The sequence below is a fragment of the Suncus etruscus genome, chromosome 11 (genome assembly GCF_024139225.1).
Source record: "Suncus etruscus isolate mSunEtr1 chromosome 11, mSunEtr1.pri.cur, whole genome shotgun sequence".
Classification (NCBI taxonomy): Eukaryota; Metazoa; Chordata; class Mammalia; order Eulipotyphla; family Soricidae; genus Suncus; species Suncus etruscus.
In genome coordinates, this window is record NC_064858.1 from 27281630 (window position 1) to 27299158 (window position 17529).

The 17529-nt window shown below is 39.4% G+C and overlaps 1 protein-coding gene across 1 annotated transcript in view; it reads left to right on the plus strand.

Moving 5' to 3' along the window:
* SLCO1A2 (solute carrier organic anion transporter family member 1A2) overlaps nt 1-17529 on the plus strand; it is a 62676-nt gene that overhangs the window by 13733 nt on the left and 31414 nt on the right. The gene's annotated exons all lie outside the window — the stretch shown is intronic.

The window sequence follows — 17529 nt, forward strand, 5'->3', positions numbered from 1 at the left end:
CCCTTTCCTTCCTCCCTTCAGCAGCACACTCCATCTGGCTTTATAATCTGAGGGCTTTGGGGTGGGATTGCACCAATCTGGTAGAGATTTAGGAGATCTTGGTTCTGTGCTTGGAATCTATCCCAGTATTACTTGTAGGATCTTGTAGGAATGGGATCAGGACCTGCCGCATTGGTAAAAGCACTGTAGTCAAACTCCACTGCTTTATTGTCATTGGAAACCATTCATTCCCTTGCTTTCTTTCTGTCTATACCACATTTAAATGAAAGTATCCAGTCTTTGTCTTTCTACGAAGGATTTATTTTTTTTCATAACACCTCTCAATAGTTAAATCAAGTTGTAGAAAATGTCAGTATTTTATCTTTTACTGTGGCTGACTAGTATTTATTCCTTTGTGCAGATAACTTCATAACTTCTTTATCCACTAATGTGCCATTGAGTATTTGAGTTGTTTTCACAGCTTGGCTATTGTAAATGGTTTTATAAAAACATTGGTATGTTTCTTATTTTATGTTCTTGAAATAGATGTTAAGGAATGGGACTGCTGAGCCATAGGAAAGTTTTATTTTTGTTTTTTTTGAGGTCTTCATAGTTTATTCATAGAGGCTGCACCAGTGAATATTTCCACCAATTGTGAATGAAAATTAATCTTTCCCTACAATCCCACCAACATTGGCTATATATTTTGTATATAGGCCATTGTCATTAGTATGAGAGGAAATCTCATTGTTTTAATTTGCATTTTTATGATAATGAATGATTATTAATTTACTTTATATAAGAGTAATGACAAACACTATATCATATGCTTATTAGTCATTATTATGTCTTCTTTGAGGAATTGTCTCCTTATGTTCTCTCCCTATTTTTGTTTAGGTTATTTTATTGTTGTTAAGCTTTGTGAGAGCTTTATATATCTTAGATATTATTTCTTTATCAGGTGAATTTTATCCCAACAATATTTGTCATATACAACCTTTTTGTTTGATGTAATCCCATTTTGGTAAGCCTTTCTTCATTAATGAAACTGATTATTGAAGATAATTATATCCATATCCTATAGTATATTTCCTATGTTTTTCTAGGTGTATATATTTTATGAATCTTTATATAATATTAAGATCAATAATATATTTCATTTTATTTATTTATTTTTAATATCTTTATTTAAACACCTTGATTACAAATATGTTTGTAGTTGGGTTTCAGTCATGTAAAGAACATACCACTTGGGCCGGAGAGATAGCATGTAGATAAGGCGTTTGCCTTTCATGCAGAAGGTTGGTGGTTTCCTGAGCATGGCAGGAGCGATTTCTGATTGTAGAGCCAGGAGAAACCTCTGAGCGCTACCGGATGTGACCCAAAAACCAAAAAAAAAAAATACCTCTTCACCGGTGTAACATTCTCACCACCAATGTCCCAAATCTCCCTCCTCCCCACCCAACCCCCACCTGTACTCTAGACAGGCTTTCTACTTCCCTCATTCATTCACATTGTTATGATAGTTCTCAGTGTAGTTATTTCTCTAACTGCACTCACCACTCTTTGTGGTGAGCTTCATGTTGTGAGCTGGACCTTCCAGCCCTCATCTCTTTTGTCTCTGAGAATTATTGCAAAAGTGTCTTTCATTTTTCTTAAAACCAATAGATGAGTGAGACTATTCTGCATCTATCTCTCTCCTTCTGACTTATTTTACTCAGCATAATAGATTCCATGTACATCCATGTATAGGAAAATTTCATGACTTCATCTCTCCTGATGAATGCATAATATTCCATTGTGTATATGTACCACAGTTTCTATAGCCATTTATCCGTTGAAGGGCATCTTGGTTGTTTCCAGAGTCTGGCTATTGTAAATAGCACAGCAATGAATATAGGTGTGAGGGACGGGAATTTTGTATTTGTAAATTTTGTGTTCCTAGGGTATATCCCTAGGATGTGGTATAGCTGGATCGTATGGGAGTGAATTTTCAGGTTTTGGAGAAATCTTCATATAGCTTTTCATAAAGGTTGGACCAGACTGGCATTCCCACCAGCAGTGAATGAGTTCCTTTTCTCTCCACATCCCCGTCAGCTACTGCTTATTGCCATTCTTTGTGATGTGCGCCAATATCTGTGGCATGAGATGGTAACCTCAATCGTTTGTTTTGATACGCATCTCTCTGATTATTAGTGATGTAGAGATTTTTTCATGTGCTTTTTTTGACATTTGTATTTCTTCTTGACAAAGTGTTCATTTCTTCTCCCCATTTTTTGATGGGATTAGATATTTTTTCTTGTTAACTTTTGTCAATGCCTTTTATATATTTGGATATTAGCCCCTTATCTGATGGGGTATTGGGTGAATAGTTTCTCCCACTCAGTGGGTGGCTTTGTATCCTGGGCACTATTCTTTTGAGGTGCTTCTCAACTTAATATATTCCCATCTGTTTATCTCTGCTTCACTTGTTTGGAGAGTGCTGTTTCCTCCTTAAAGATGCCTTTAGTCTCAATGTCATGGAGTGTTTTACCTACATGTTGTTCTATATACCTTATGGTTTCAGGTCTGATATCAAGTGTCTTTAATCCATTTGGATTATACCTTCGTACATTGTGTTAGCTGGGGGCATCTGAGTTCACTTTTTTATTTTTAATTTTTTTATTTTTTATTTTTTTTGGTTTTTGGGCCATGCCCGGTAACGCTCAGGGGGTTACTCCTGGCTATGTGCTCAGAAGTTGCTCCTGGCTTGGGGGACCATATGGGACACTGGGGGATCCGAACTGCGGTTCGTCCAAGGCTAGCACAGGCAAGGGCAGGCCTACCTTACCTCTAGCGCCACTGCCCGGGTCCAGAGTTCACTTTTTTAAAAGTGGCTAACCAGTTGTGCCAACACCACTTGTTAAAGAGGCCTCTTCTTTGTTCCATTTAGGATTTATTGCTCCTTTATCAAAAAATTAGGTTGATTGTGTGTCTGGGGAATATTCTCTGAGTACTTAAGCCTATTCCACTGATATCTGAGGATCTCTCTTTATTCCACACACATGCTGTTTTCATAACTATTGCCTTGTAATACAGTTTAAAGTTGGGGGAAAGTAATGCCTCCCATATTTTTTTCCCAAGGAGTGCTTTAGCTATTCGAGGGGTGTTTATTGTTCCAATGAATTTCAGAGTGTTTCATCCACTTTTTTGAAGAATGACATGGGTATCTTTAGAGGAATAGCATTAAATCTGTACAATGCTTTGGGGAGTATTGCCATTTTAATTATGTTAATCCTGCCAATCCATGAGCAGGGTATGTGTTTCCATTTCTGTGTGTCCTCTCCTATTTCTTGGAGCAGGGTTTTATAGTTTTCTTTGTATAGGTCCTTCACATCTTTAGTCATGTTGACTCCAAGATATTTGAGTTTGTGTGGCACTAATGTGAATGGGGTTGTTTTCTTTCTTTCTTTCTTTCTTGTTTTTTTTTTTGTTTGTTTTTGGGCCACACCCGGCGGTGCTCAGGGGTTACTCCTGGCTGTCTGCTCAGAAATAGCTCCTGGCAGACACGGGGGACCATATGGGACACCGGGATTTGAACCAACCACCTTTGGTCCTGGATTGGCTGCTTGCAAGGCAAACGCCACTGTGCTATCTCTCCGGGTCCGGGTTGTTTTCTTAATGTCCATTTCTTCCTTATCATTATTGGTGTATAAAAAGGCCATTGTTTTTTGTTTTTTGTTTTTTTTGTTTTTTTGGTGTTTTGGGCCACAGCCATTTGGGGTTACTCCTGCCTAAGCCCTCAGAAATTGCCTCAGGCTTGGGGGGACTATATGGGATGCGGGGGGATCAAACCCCAGTCCTTCCCCATCCTGTTTGCAAGGCAGACACCTTACCTCTAGCGCCACCTCACCGGCCCCATGATTTTTGTGTGTTAATTTTGTAGCCTGCCACCTTGCTATATAAGTCTATTGTTTCTAGAAGCTTTTTCGTAGAGTCTTTAGGGTTTTCTAAGTAGAGTATCATGTCATCTGCAAATAGTGAGAACTTGATTTCTTCCTTTCCTATATGTATTTCCTTGATATCTTTTTCTTGCCTGATTGCTATAGCAAGAACTTTTAGTACTTTGTTGAATAGCAGTGGTGATCGGGGACAACCCTGTCTTGTACAAGACAATAATAGATTTTAAATTGAATTTTATGTATAATATGAGGTAGTATGAAACCCAGAATTATGTCCCCCCCCCTTTTTTTTGGTTTTTCAGGCCACACCTGTGTGTTACTCCTGGTTAAGTGCTCAGAAATTGCCCCTGGCTTGGGGGGACCATATGAGACACTGGGGGGATTGAACTGTGGTCCTTTCCTTGGCTAGAGCTTGCAAGACAGACACCTTACCTCTAGAGCCACCTTGCCAGCCCCTCAGGATTATTTCTTAGTAATCTTTATGTCTCTAGTTAATGTGCTTAGGTCCTTTTCTGTTACTTAATAGTCCATAACTTTGAGAATTTATTTCCAGACTTCCAATTCTTTCCCATTGGTTTGAAAATCTGCTTTTATTCCAGTAGCACACTGTTTTGATTTCAGTATTTTTTGTTGTTGTTGTTGTTGTTTTTGTGGTTTTTTGGGTCACACCCGGCAGTGCTCAGGGGTTATTCCTGGCTCCAGGCTCAGAAATTGCTCCTGGCAGGCACGGGGGACCATATGGGGCACTGGGATTCGAACCGATGACCTCCTGCATGAAAAGGCAAAATGCCTTACCTCCATGCTATCTCTCCGGCCCCTGATTTCAGTATTTTTAGAGTTTAAAGTCAGAAGATGCAATGGCACTTATATATATATATATATATATATATATAAATTAGTTTATTAAATGACCATGTAACACATAGTTAACACAGTTGATCGTAATACATTTTGTTTCCAAGCCAGTGAGCATGAAATTATTAAAAAGAAAATGAAATTATTAAAAAGAAAATTCGAAAAGGAAAGAAATAATGATAAAACAGTAACAAAAAATTGTGAAATTTATTGTATCTTACAATGAGGTCATTAAGAGGTTTTATAGTAAGCTCTTGTTGCTAATTGATTATTCTGCTACTTCTTTTGTTTTCTGAACATTTAGTTAGCTTCAGATATGCATGGGTATCTAATTGGTGTAGGCAGTATTAGAAAAATTAGAACTGTCATGCAGTATCACTATTACTGATATTGAAGCTTTTGTTGATATGTTTTTGGCGTCTAATATTTCTAAAAGTACAAGAAAGCGGGGGAGGGTGCCCCCATTCATTCCAAAAAATCTCGGTGAATCAGTCCCAATATGGCAAAACAAGAGTTTAGATGAGATGCTGTCTCTGTAGATATCTATAAATGAGTGGTGAATCAGGGCCACTGGTAAAGAAGTGATTGTAGGTGATAGGAGCACCTGGCTTAGGCAGGTTAGGGTCTTGACTCATCTCTTCTCCCAAGATTGTCATCGTTCAGCTGCATGGCTAGTGTATCCATGATTTTATTGTTGCTTGGTTTACATTGCTTTTGAGAATAGAGTGAGTCTTTGGAGCTGGCCAAAAGCAGACATGGCAACTGTATTTGTGGGGCATGCTTTCTACTACTAGGACTTCTGAAAATATAAGAAGGTGTGTGTGTGGGGGTGAGGAATTTACCCTCCCTAAATCACTCCAAAATAATCCTACCTTTTAAAAAATTTTTTTGAATTGTTTTTGCTATTTAGGAAGTCTTATGATCCCATAAAATACTTTTTACCAACGTTTGTTGTATGTGCATTTCTATCTCATCATGTTGATGGTGTTAGGTTTTTATCTCTGAGAATGGACAATTTTTTCTTTTGTCTTCTACATTTTTTAATAGTAAAGTAAATTTTTCAATATACAAATATTTCACTGTTTTTAGTTAATTCTTAGATATTTGACATTTCTAGACATTAGTTTAAATGGCATTATTTTCCTTATGTTTTCTATTCTGTCTATTCTTATACTTTGTGATTTCTATTCTGTTACTTGTACATAAGAACAACTGATTTCGAGTGCTGATTTTTATAATATTCTACTTTTATGTAATTATTTATTGTTTTCCAACAGTTTTCTTTAATGGGATCTAGGGTTTTCCACATAAATGTATCCTGTAATGTACAAAATAGTGGTAGTTTTATCACAAATAGTGATAAAAACTTATTTTTTTACAATTTGAAAGACTTCCCTCCCTCCTTCCTTCTCTCCCTCCCTCTCTCCTTTGTCCCTCTCTCCCTCCCTCCCTTCTCCCTCCCTCCCTGCCTCCTTCCTCCTTTCCTTCCTTCTACCCTCCCTCCCTCCCTTCCTCCCTCCCTTCCTTCCTCCCTTCCTCCCTTCCTTCCTTCATCCCTTCCTTCCTCCCTCCCTTCATCCCTTCCTTCCTCCCTCCCTTCTTTCCTTCCACCCTTTCTCCCTTCCTCCTTCCTCCCTCCCTTCCTTCCTTCCTTCCTTCTTCCTTCCTTCCTTCCTTCCTTCCTTCCTTCCTTCCTTCCTTCCTTCCTTCCTTCCTTCCTTCTTTCCTTCCTTCCTTCCTTCCCTCCTTCCTTCTTTCCTTCCTTCCTTCCTTCCTTCCCTCCTTCCTTCCTTTCTGAGAAGCCATACCTGATGATGATCAGGGAGTGTTTCTGGCTCTGCATTCTTGAATTACTCCTGGCAGGTTTAGGGTACCATATAGAGTGCTAGAGACCTAACCCAGTCAGTTGCTTGCTAGGCAAGTGCCTTATCCTCTGTACTTCTCTGTTAGCAGATTGATTATCTTGCCTAATTGTTGTGACTTTGTAACCCTTTCAATATTAAGTTAGATAGTAGTGGAAAAAGTTCCATCCTTGCCTCAAATCTGATTTCAGTTTGAAAATGTGTGGGGGGGGGGTGGATTGAGGGGGTTGGGTTTGGGATACAACAGCTATGCCCAGTACTTACTCCTGCCTATGTATTTCTGGTAGGGCTTAGGTGACTATATGCAGCATTGGAGATAGATTTTAGGTGGGTCACATACAAGACAAGTGTCTTACATATTGTACCATTTTTCCAGCTTGCATTAATATAACATTAAAAACGATGTAGGTTGGTTATTTATGTTTGTTCTGTATTAAGGTTTTTTTCTTCTACATTTATTTAGATTTGTTTTGCACTTTGATTTTCCATACTGTTAATGGTAGACTTTTATATATAAAACAGTCTAGCACCACACCCTCTACCATTTGTCCCTGTGTGCTCTATTTCCTTTCTCCATCTTCCATTCCTGTGATAAGATTCCTATTGAAGACAATTTTTTAGTTTCTGTTGAATCAATAAGAAACAAAGCACCTGAACAGGCCAGTAACTATCAAGAAAATAAGACGGTAATCAAAAGTCTTCAAAATAAAAGTGTAGGCCCTCATAGGATTGCTAGTGAGATCGTTCATATATTTATATTTAATTTTTAAATTTGGGGGTGTTTTGGGAGTACACTCAGTAGTGCTCAGGGGCTACTCCTGGCTCTGCTCTTAAAAATCTCTCCTGGCTGGCTTAGGGACTATCTGCAATGCTGGAGATCAAACCCAGGTCAGTGCTGGGTCTGCCATATGCAAGGCAAATGCCCTACCTGCTATCCTATTGCTCTGGCCCAATAGATTCCTGAAGCCACATGAACTTTCCCCAATAGCTTCCATTAGGCAGATATTATCCTGATACTGAACTGAACAGAAATATCATACACACAAAAGCAAACAATAGATCTATAGATTTCAATGGGTAGGGTGCAAGACAAGTACCCTGCCCACTGTATTATCACTTTGGTTTCTCATATATATATTTAAGATGCCGTTATAATTTCTTCCCCATCATCTCTGATCTTATTTACCAGTGGTTAACTCTCATCATTATTTTGTGAGGTTTAGCTAAGAATTTATCAGTTTTAGTTTATTTAAAATAAACAGTTCCCACTTTCATTGACCCATTGTTTTCTTGATTTCCACATTATTGATCTCTGTTTATATATATATATATTTCTTTATTTGCTTGGGCTTTAATTTGTTGTTATTTCTCTAGCCTCTCAAGATGTTAGGTTAGATTACTTATTTGAGCCTTTTCCTGTTTCCTGAAAAAAACCTGTATTGCTATGAACTTCCTTCTTTGTATGGTTTTTGCTGTGTTCAAAGGTTCTGATTATTTTTCTTTTTTGTTTTGTTATGGTTCCACACCCAGCAGTACTCAGGGGTTACTTCTGATTCTGCACTCAGGAATTATATCTGGTTTTTCTAGGGTACCATATGGGATGCTGGGGATTAAACCCAGTTTGGGTGCATGTAAGGCAAGCACCATACCAACTGTATTATTATTCTAGTCCCTGATAATTTGTGTCTTACTTCTTTTTTTTTCTTTTTTTTATTTTTTTAATATGATTTTTATTTTGATCATCGTGGCTTACATATTGTTGACAATATTATTTTAGGTACATATTTACATAAAAGCAAGGGGGATTCCCATCACCAGATTGTCTTTACCTATACCTCCATTTTTGTCCTCCCTCCCATTTCCTTTTCCCTCACCCTCAGGGCGGCTAGAATATGTGGTCCCCTCTGTATCTGACCTACTACTTAGTAGTCTTGCACCTGTTTGGTCTTGATGTCTCCCTTATTTCCCCCTCTAACTGGAGGTAGGACTAGTTAGTTCAACTAGTTAGTTGGTTTTGTTTGAAAAAGAGAAAAGAAATAAGCTGGGGTAAGAGACTAATATGCCGAAAATGTGCGGAATCCCTTCTAGGGGCTCTCATCAACGCTTTGAGAGATGAAGGAGATAAAGAAGGTGAAAACACTCCCCCCGTACCAAAAGAAGTGTCAATATCCAGTGAGGATTCCGGCTATATCGATTAGCACCACAAAAAAACAAGCAAACCGAAAAAAAAAAAAAAACAAAGAAAAACAGACAAACAAAAACAAAAACAAAAAAGAAACAAACAAAAACAAATCAAAACGAAAACCGCTATGGTCTTGAAATAAGAAACATGGCATAGCACATAAAGAAAGGAAAGAAAAGAAGAGAAAAAAAAATAAGTATAACTGGGGACAACAATTTCAATAATCACACCCAAACAGAGAAATCTACCAAAGATAGGTAGGTAAATAAAAATAAAAATAATAATAATAAATGACGATAAAAAATAATATATATAAAAAAATAACCGAGGTTTTGTACTTTTTGTATTTTTGTTTTTTCCCTCCTGCCCTGGCACAGTAAATATTGGGGTCATTCAAAGAGGAATTCACTTGGCCTAAGAAATATGGGGTTTCTCCGTCCTTGGAGTATATTGTCATGGGATCAACTATAGACTCTGCTCAGGATCATTTATTTTCCCGGTGGTGCTTTTGTGGTGTGTGGAAGACTTCTGCCCTGTCCTGTGTGATACAATCAGACCGCTGTGTCTAGAGGTCTCTGTATCTGCACAGATCCTGAGGTGGGACTTATGATGAAGTCAGTCTTTGTGGTTCTTGAGGTTCCGTTCCCTCAGTGTCATTTTAATCCATCTTCTGTGGTTGGAGATCTTGGTCTTTGTGTTGAACCTGGGATGGCGCCTAGGATAGCGTCCTTTCTTTGTGCTTCCCGAAGCTCCATTCCGTTACAATTGTCTCTGCCAGACCTTTGGAACTGGGGATCATAATTATTGTGCAGGTCATAGTTCAAACCCTAAACTAGGGCTTTTTTATTGGTCCCAAGATATATACAGTCTGGTCATGGTTCTAGCAGCCAGTCATCTATAACTCACGATCTTGGCTTTTGGACCTACCAAAGGGTGACAAGTCTTCTGGTTTTGTCTTGTCATTGGCTGGTAAGGTAGGCTAATCTGTTCTAAGGTCAAGTTGTTCACATTTTCCTCGTTGTCAGGATATCATGTTAGAGCTGGTCCTTGTTGGTGGCCCCACAGTATTAAGGCTGTCCCGGCTGGGATTTGTTTCTTGTAGCTGTTGTGAGGAACTGTGCCGTTTCTATGTCTGGGGTCCAGGGTTCAAGGCTGGATGAATGGTATCTAATCACCTGAAGTCTAAGTTGATTCCACATGACATATTTTCAAGGTAGGAGATATCCCTGTATTGCAAACAACTATGAGTTCTTATCTCTAGTAGAGAAGAGCTCTTTTTTTATGTAAGATTTCCCCTTTATTTAGTGTGCCTTTGCAGGGAGAAATGGTGCTACCTTATATTGTAGGTGTATTTGGGGGTGGACAGAGGGGATAACAGAAACAGGTCACATACCCAAAAATGATTAAAAAAAAAAAGGAATAAAAATGTATCAGCTCACAAATGTATATGTAGGACAGACATTTAAAAAAATAACTTAATTAATTTAAAAAAGAAGAAAAGAAAAGAAATAAAATGAGTTTAGCGAAGTTTTTAAAGGACCAAAGTGGTGCAAAAGACTATCTTACATTTGGGGGAAAGCAGGTAAAGCCGTGCTATATTACAGGTCTTATGCCTATGTTGGAAGTACAGTTTTTCCCATTGTCTTTTGGGTTTTTCTTGTGGTGCATGGGTTCCCAGGCATCTTTCTATCACACCCCTGACCTTCTTCAGATTGGTAAAAAATTTGCGGCAGGGAGGTCTTGGAAGAGTTCTTGCTTTGGGGATACTTTTGGACCTAGGTCCAGTTTCAAGAAACAGTCCACGTTAGGGGGAGTTGGTAGGGAGGGCCTCGCATCATGAGTCCGCAGGGGAGTTGGCTGTCTTTTCTTGCAGGAGACGAGGGTGTAGGTTTGACTGGGTGTCCCCTCGCCTGGGTGCTGGGTACTGGTTCGTTGGGTAGGAAGTCGATCTTGATGCCTGATAGATTAAGACTGAGGGTGAAGAGTTTTAATATGGTGGGAGATGTGGATGGGATTGAGGGGTGAAGGGATAGTTGGATTTCTGGAGGGGAGAAAGGGGAAGGTATATGGGAGGGGTATGAAGGGAGAGAAAAGAGAAAATAGCTTAGAAAGAAAGGGAGAAGAGAAAGGGAAAAAAGCAAAGAGAAGAATAGAAAAGATAAAAGTGAAAGGGGGAAAAGAGAAAAAAAAAGTAGAGCCTGTAGTTTAAGTCTGTACGTCTCAGTTACTGCTTCGGTGGTCTGACTGGTCACGTGCTTCAGTTCCTAAAAGAAGTGTAACCTAGAGATAAAGTGTATGTCAAAGAGTTTTCTCGGGGCCATCTCGTAGTGCAAGCAAGGTATGGTATCTCGCGTGGTATCCCGAGTTGCCGTCTTAGTTTGTCCCCCCTTTGTATCCAAGGGCGCCTGTGAACAGAAAAGCTGAGAGGTTATTTAAAATATAGTAAGATAAAGGCATTAAAACATAGTGTTATGGTATGTTTCCATTGCAGTCAGTGATTTCCCATGGTGTTCTATACTTGTGTTCCTGTATATGATCTCTAAGGGATTATTGTGGGCCTTTGTTGTAGAAGTCTGATTATATACCTGTTCTCTCTATGTTGCTGTTTCTTTTGTTGTTGATTTCTTTGTGTTATAATGTGTAGTTAAGAGTTCGTGTTGTTCCTTTTTCATGTATTTTGGACACTGCTCCCAAGTATATGTTGACTATTACAGTGTTTGGAGATTCTACCCTGTTAAACCCTTTTATTTGGTTGTTAGGTATTAGTTGTGTATAAAATATATGTTCTAGGTGCTTCAGAATAGTGCTACTATTCTGTGTTTATCTTTTGTCTTCTGACTTACTTTGTTTAACATAACATAATCTAGGTCCATCCACGTTGCTGCAAAGTCTGTGATTGTATCATTTCTGACTGCCATGTAGTATTCCATTGTGTATATGTACCACATCTTAATGATCCATTCATCTGTTGTTGGACATCGAGGTTGGTTCCAAGATTTGGCTATTATACTGAGTGTTGCAATAAATAGTGGGGTGCATACGTATTTTGGAATGAATGTCCTTTCAACTTGGGGGTATATGCCTAGGAGTGCAATTGCTGGGTCAAATGGCAGCTCAATTCTGAGTTCTTTGAGCACTCTCCAGACTTTTCTCCATAGGTGTTGGACTAGGGGGCATTCCCACCAGCAGTGGATGAGAGTTCCTTTCATACCGCATCCCCGCCAACAAAGGTTGTTTCCATTATTTTTGATGTGAGCCATCCTCACTGGTGTAAGGTGGTATCTCATTGTTGTCTTGATTTGGATCTCCCTGATGATGAGTGAAGGTGAGCATGTTTTCATGTGTTTGTTGGCCATCCTGTCTTCCTTAGAGAAGTGTCTATTCATTTCATCTCCCCATTTTTTATGCCTTTATTTGGTTTTGGGGGGCTCAGCTTTCTGAGTGCTTTGTATGTTCTATATATCAGCCCTTTATCTGATATATCGAGTGAAAAGATTTTTTCCCATTCTGTTAACTGTCTTTTTTGCATTAAGTAGGGTTTCTTTTGCATGCAAAAGCTTTTTAGTTTGATGTAGTCCCATTTGTTTATATTTGATGCTAACGTTTTTGCCATTGGTGCTCCATTCTCAAAGACCTTTTTGATATATAGGTCTTTGAGTGTTCTGCCTATTTTATTCTCGATAAACTTTATAGATTCGGGTCTGATTTCAAGGTCTTTGATCCATTTTGAGTTAACTTTTGTATAAGGGGTGAGGTATGGGTCAATCTTCACTTTCGTACATGTGGTTTTCCAGTTGTACCAACACCATTTGTTGAATAGACTTCCTTTGTTCCATTTCAGGTTCTTGCCTCTTTTGTCAAATATTATTTGGCTGTATATTTTGGGGTTTATGTCTGGGAATTCTGTTCTGACCCACTGGTCTGAGGTCCTGTTTCTGTTCCAGTACCATGCTGTTTTGATTACTATAGCTTTATAGTATAGTTTCAAGTTAGGTAAGGAGATGCCTCCCAGCTTTTTGTTTTTCAGTATGTGTTTGGCTATCCTGGGTCTTTTGTGGTTCAGATAAATTTTGTGATTGATTGTTCTATTTCTTTAAAGAATGGTGTCTGGATTTGGATAGGGATTGCATTAAATCTATATAGTAGTTTGGGTAGGATAGTCATTTTGACTATGTTAATTCTACCTATCCATGAGCATGGGATGTTCTTCCATTTCTTTTTTTTTTTTTTTTGGTTTTTGGGCCACACCCTGTGCCGCTCAGGGGTTACTCCTGGCTATGCGCTCAGAAGTTGCTCCTGGCTTCTTGGGGGGACCATATGGGATGCCGGGGGATCGAACCGCGGTCCATCCTAGGCTAGCGCAGGCAAGACAGGCACCTTACCTCCAGCGCCACCGCCCGGCCCCATGGTCTTCCATTTCTTTAGATCGTCTTCAATTTCTTTCTGAAGCGTTTTGAAGTTTTCCTGGTATAGATCTTTCACTTCCCTTGTAAGGTTGATTCCTAGGTACCTGATATTTTTTGATACTATTTTAAATGGTATTGTATTTTTAATCTCTCTCTCCTCGACTTCGTTGTTTGTATATAGAAACACTACTGTCTTTTGTGTATTGACTTTGTATCCAGCCACTTTGCTGTATTGGTTAATTGTTTCTAGGAGTTTTACTGTGGACTCTTTGGGGTTTTCGATGTATATTATCATAGTATCTGCAAATAGAGATAGTTTGTGTTCCTCTTTCCCAATTTGGATTCCTTTGATTCCCTTCTCTTGTCGGATTGCTATTGCTAGGACTTCTAAGGTTATATTGAATAAGAGTGGAGAGAGTGGACAGCCTTGCCTAGTTCCTGACCTTAGTGGGAATGCTTCTAGTTTCTCACCATTGAGTATAATGTTGGCTGTAGGCTTCTCATAAATAGCTGTAACTATCTTGAGGAAGGTTCCTTCTAAACCTATTTTGCTGAGTGTCTTTAACATGAAAGGGTGTTGGATTTTGTCAAACGCCTTCTCTGCATCGATTGATATGATCATGTGGTTTTTGTTTTTCTTGTTGTTGATGTGATGTATAATGTTGATTGATTTGAGTATGTTGAACCAACCTTGCATTCCTGGTATGAATCCCACTTGGTCATGATGTATGATCTTTTTGATGAAGAGCTGGATTCGGTTTGCTAGGATTTTGTTGAGTATCTTTGCATCTATGTTCATTAGTGAGATTGGTCTGTAGTTTTCTTTCTTAGTGGTGTCTTTGCCATCTTTGGGGATGAGTGTGATATTTGCCTCATAGAAGGAGTTAGGAAGGATTTCTGATTTTTCTATGGTTTGGAAGAGCCTATGAAAAAGTGGTAGTAAATCTTCTCGGAATGTTTGGTAGAATTCACCTGTAAATCCGTCTGGGCCTGGGCTTTTTTGTTCTTAGGGAGTTTTTTAATTACATCTTCAATTTCCTCTGAGGTGATTGGTCTGTTTAGGCTTTCTAGTTCTTCTTTGTCCAGTCTTGGAAGAGGGTTTTTCTCCAGGAATCTGTCGATTTCTCCTGGGTTCTCTATCCTAGCTGAGTAGAGTTGCTCATAATATGATCTCATGATATGTTGTATTTCTTGGGGTTCTGTTGTAATCTCTCCCCTTTCATTTGTGATCCTACTGATTTGGGTGTTTTCCCTCTTTTTTTTGGTGAGTTTTGCCAGTGGTTTGTCTATCTTGTTTATTTTTTCGAAAAAACCAACTCCTGGTCTCATTGATTTTTTGTATTGTTTTCTTAGTTTCTATGCTGTTTATTTCTGCTCTGGTTTTTATTATTTCTTGCCTTCCGGTTGTGGTTGGGTTTCTCTGTTGCTGTTGTTCCAATTCCTTGAGGTGATCTTTTAAACTGTTGGTTTTGTTATTTCCCTGTTTCTTGACATAGGCCTGTATTGCTATGAGTTTCCCCCTAATTACTGCTTTTGCTGTGTCCCATAAATTTTGACATGTTGTCTCTTCATTATCATTTGTCTCAAGGAATCTTTTTATTTCTTCTTTGAGTTGCTCTTTGATCCAGCTGTTGTTGAGCAGCATGTTGTTTAATCTCCAGGTATTAGTTTTTCTCCATTGCTTCTTCTTGACCCCAATTTTGAGCTCTGTTGCATAGTGATCTGAAAGGGTACTTCTAATGATCCTTACCTTCATGGTCTTATATAGGTTGGCTTTGTTTCCTAAGACATGGTCTATTCTGGAGAAGGTTCCATGTGGACTTGAGAAGAATGTGTATTCTGTTTTCTGAGGATGGAGGGCTCTATATAAGTCTATTAGTGCTAAATCTTCTAATTTTTCATTCAGAGCTCTTATTTCTTTGCTATTTTTCTTTTGGTGGATCTGTCCAGTGGTGATAGTGGAGTATTGAGGTCCCCTACTATTATCACATTTCCCTTCATGCGTTTCTCCAGGTTTACGACAAGTTGCCTCACATATTTTGCTGACTCTACATTAGGTGCATAGATATTGACCAGGGTTAGTGTTTCTTGATCTAGTGTTCCCCTGATCAGTAAGTAGTGACCCTCTTTATCTCTGATCACTTTCTTGAGATTGAAAGTGATTTGGTCTGATATAAGAATGGCTGTCCCTGCTCTTTTTTGTTTTCCATTGGCCTGAATAATTACTTTCCATCCTTTTATTCTAAGCCTATGCTTATCCTGTAGCTATAGGTGTGTTTCTTGTAGACAGCAGAAGTCCGGTTTATTTTTCCTAATCCAGTTCTCTACTATGCGTCTTTTAATTGGGGAGTTTAGGCCATTAACATTTAGGGAGATTATTGAGAGAGAGGACTGTTGTGCAGTTGTGTTGTGTAGGGTGGTTTTTGTTACAATCGGGGGTTTGGATTGTGTAATTAATCTCTGAGTAGGTTGTTTAGGATCGGTTTTATTTGCACAAATAGCTCTAGTTCGGTCTTGTTTGAGAATGTTTTTAGTCTGTCCTCCCATATGAATGATAGTTTTGCTGGGTATTGGACTCTAGGTTGGAAGTTTCTTTCATTCAGTCGTTTAAATATGTTATTCCACTATCTTCTTGCTTGAATTATTTCGACTGGGAGATCTGGTTTGATTCTTATGTCCCTACCTTTGTATTTGAGGTTTTTTTCTCTCTTATTGCTTTAAGAAGTTCCTCTTTCTCTTTGTTTTTTGCCATTTGGATTACTATATGTCTTGGTGTTGGTTTATTGGGGTCTATTTTATTAGGGACCCTCTTGATCTCTTGTATTTGCCCTGAAGTTTCATTCCAGAGGGTGGGGAAGTTCTCTGCTATTATCTCTCTGACTACTTGTTCTTCCCCTTTCCCTATTTCCTCCCCTTCTGGTATACCCACGATTCTTAGATTGTTTCTTTTGTCCTTGTTCATTAGGTACTGGACTTTTCCTTCCAGTGCTTTGCCTTTTATTTCTTTGTTGGTTTCTTGTTCATTTTTTGTTTGCAGTTTTCCTTCGAGTTCTTCAATGTGTTTCTCCAACTCTGTGTTTCTGCTAGTAAGGCTTGTTACTTTGTCTGTTAATTCCTTCACTTCTTTTTGTATGGACTCTCTAATGCTCTTTAACATTTCTTCTTTAATTTGGCTTATTCGTTCATCCATAGCTATCTTATATTCTGTAGCTAAGGTTTCTCTCATTTATTTTATTAATTCTTGCATTTCCTTCCTCATTGCTGCTTTTAGTTCGCCTTCCCAGGGATCTGTGCGTTTTAGCGGACTTGGAAACTTGTTAGGGTTTGTCTCCGTATCTTCAGAACTTAGGGTTCTCTTTGATTTACCCATATTTTTTTGTGTTTATTGGTGTGCTTTGGAGTGCTGTTCCTTCCGATTTCAGCCTGTTTTGATCCCCTGTTGTGTGGGAATGGGTCCCCTCCCTGAGGGTGGATCTAGAGGTACTGTTGGGAGAGCTTGCTGAGGTTTGGCTCCTCCTGTGCTTTTTCTGTGGCCTGATTCCTTGCTGTGCCCTATTGTTGTCAGCTAGTGCTCAGAGGCAGCAAAGACCTAGCGGGGGGCGGGGCGGGGCCGGTTTGGGTGGGCGGGGCGCTGCAGGGGCGGGGCGGACCGTTCGTGCGGGCCGCGTGTGTGGGCAGAGCCTCCCTAGCCTCTGGAGGCCAGAGAAACGCTGTGGGGGCGGGCGGACCATTTGCGCGGGCCGCATGGGTGGGCGGAGCCTCCCTACCTTTTGGAAGCCAGGGGAAACGCTGCGGGGGCCGCGTGTGTGGGCGGAGCCTCCCTAGCCTCTGGAGGCCAGAGAAACGCGTGCGGGGGGCAGGGCGGACCGTTTGCGCGGGCCGTGTGGGTCGTCTTACTTCTTATTTATGTCAATGAACCTTTTTATTTTACTTTGAGTTCACCTGAGGCCCACAGATTTTTCTTTTTATTACTTTATTTAAACACTGTGTTTACAAAATTGGACACAATCACAATCGAGTTTCAGTCATACAATGAACAACACCCTTCACCAGTGCCATTTCCCACCACTGATGTCCCCAGTTTCCTTGCCTGCCTCTGAGGTAAATCTTTTATTTTTCTTTCCCTTTATGTTTTTTTTTTTAGACACTGTGGTTTGCACTATTGTTAATGAAGGGGAACCATGCATATTATTTTATCCCCTGTTAGCACCTAGTTCTTGCTTGTCCAGAGTGATAAGTTCCAAATAGCATTGTTATAATGGATCTTTTTCTACCCTAACTGTACTCACTGCTCTTTGTTGCAA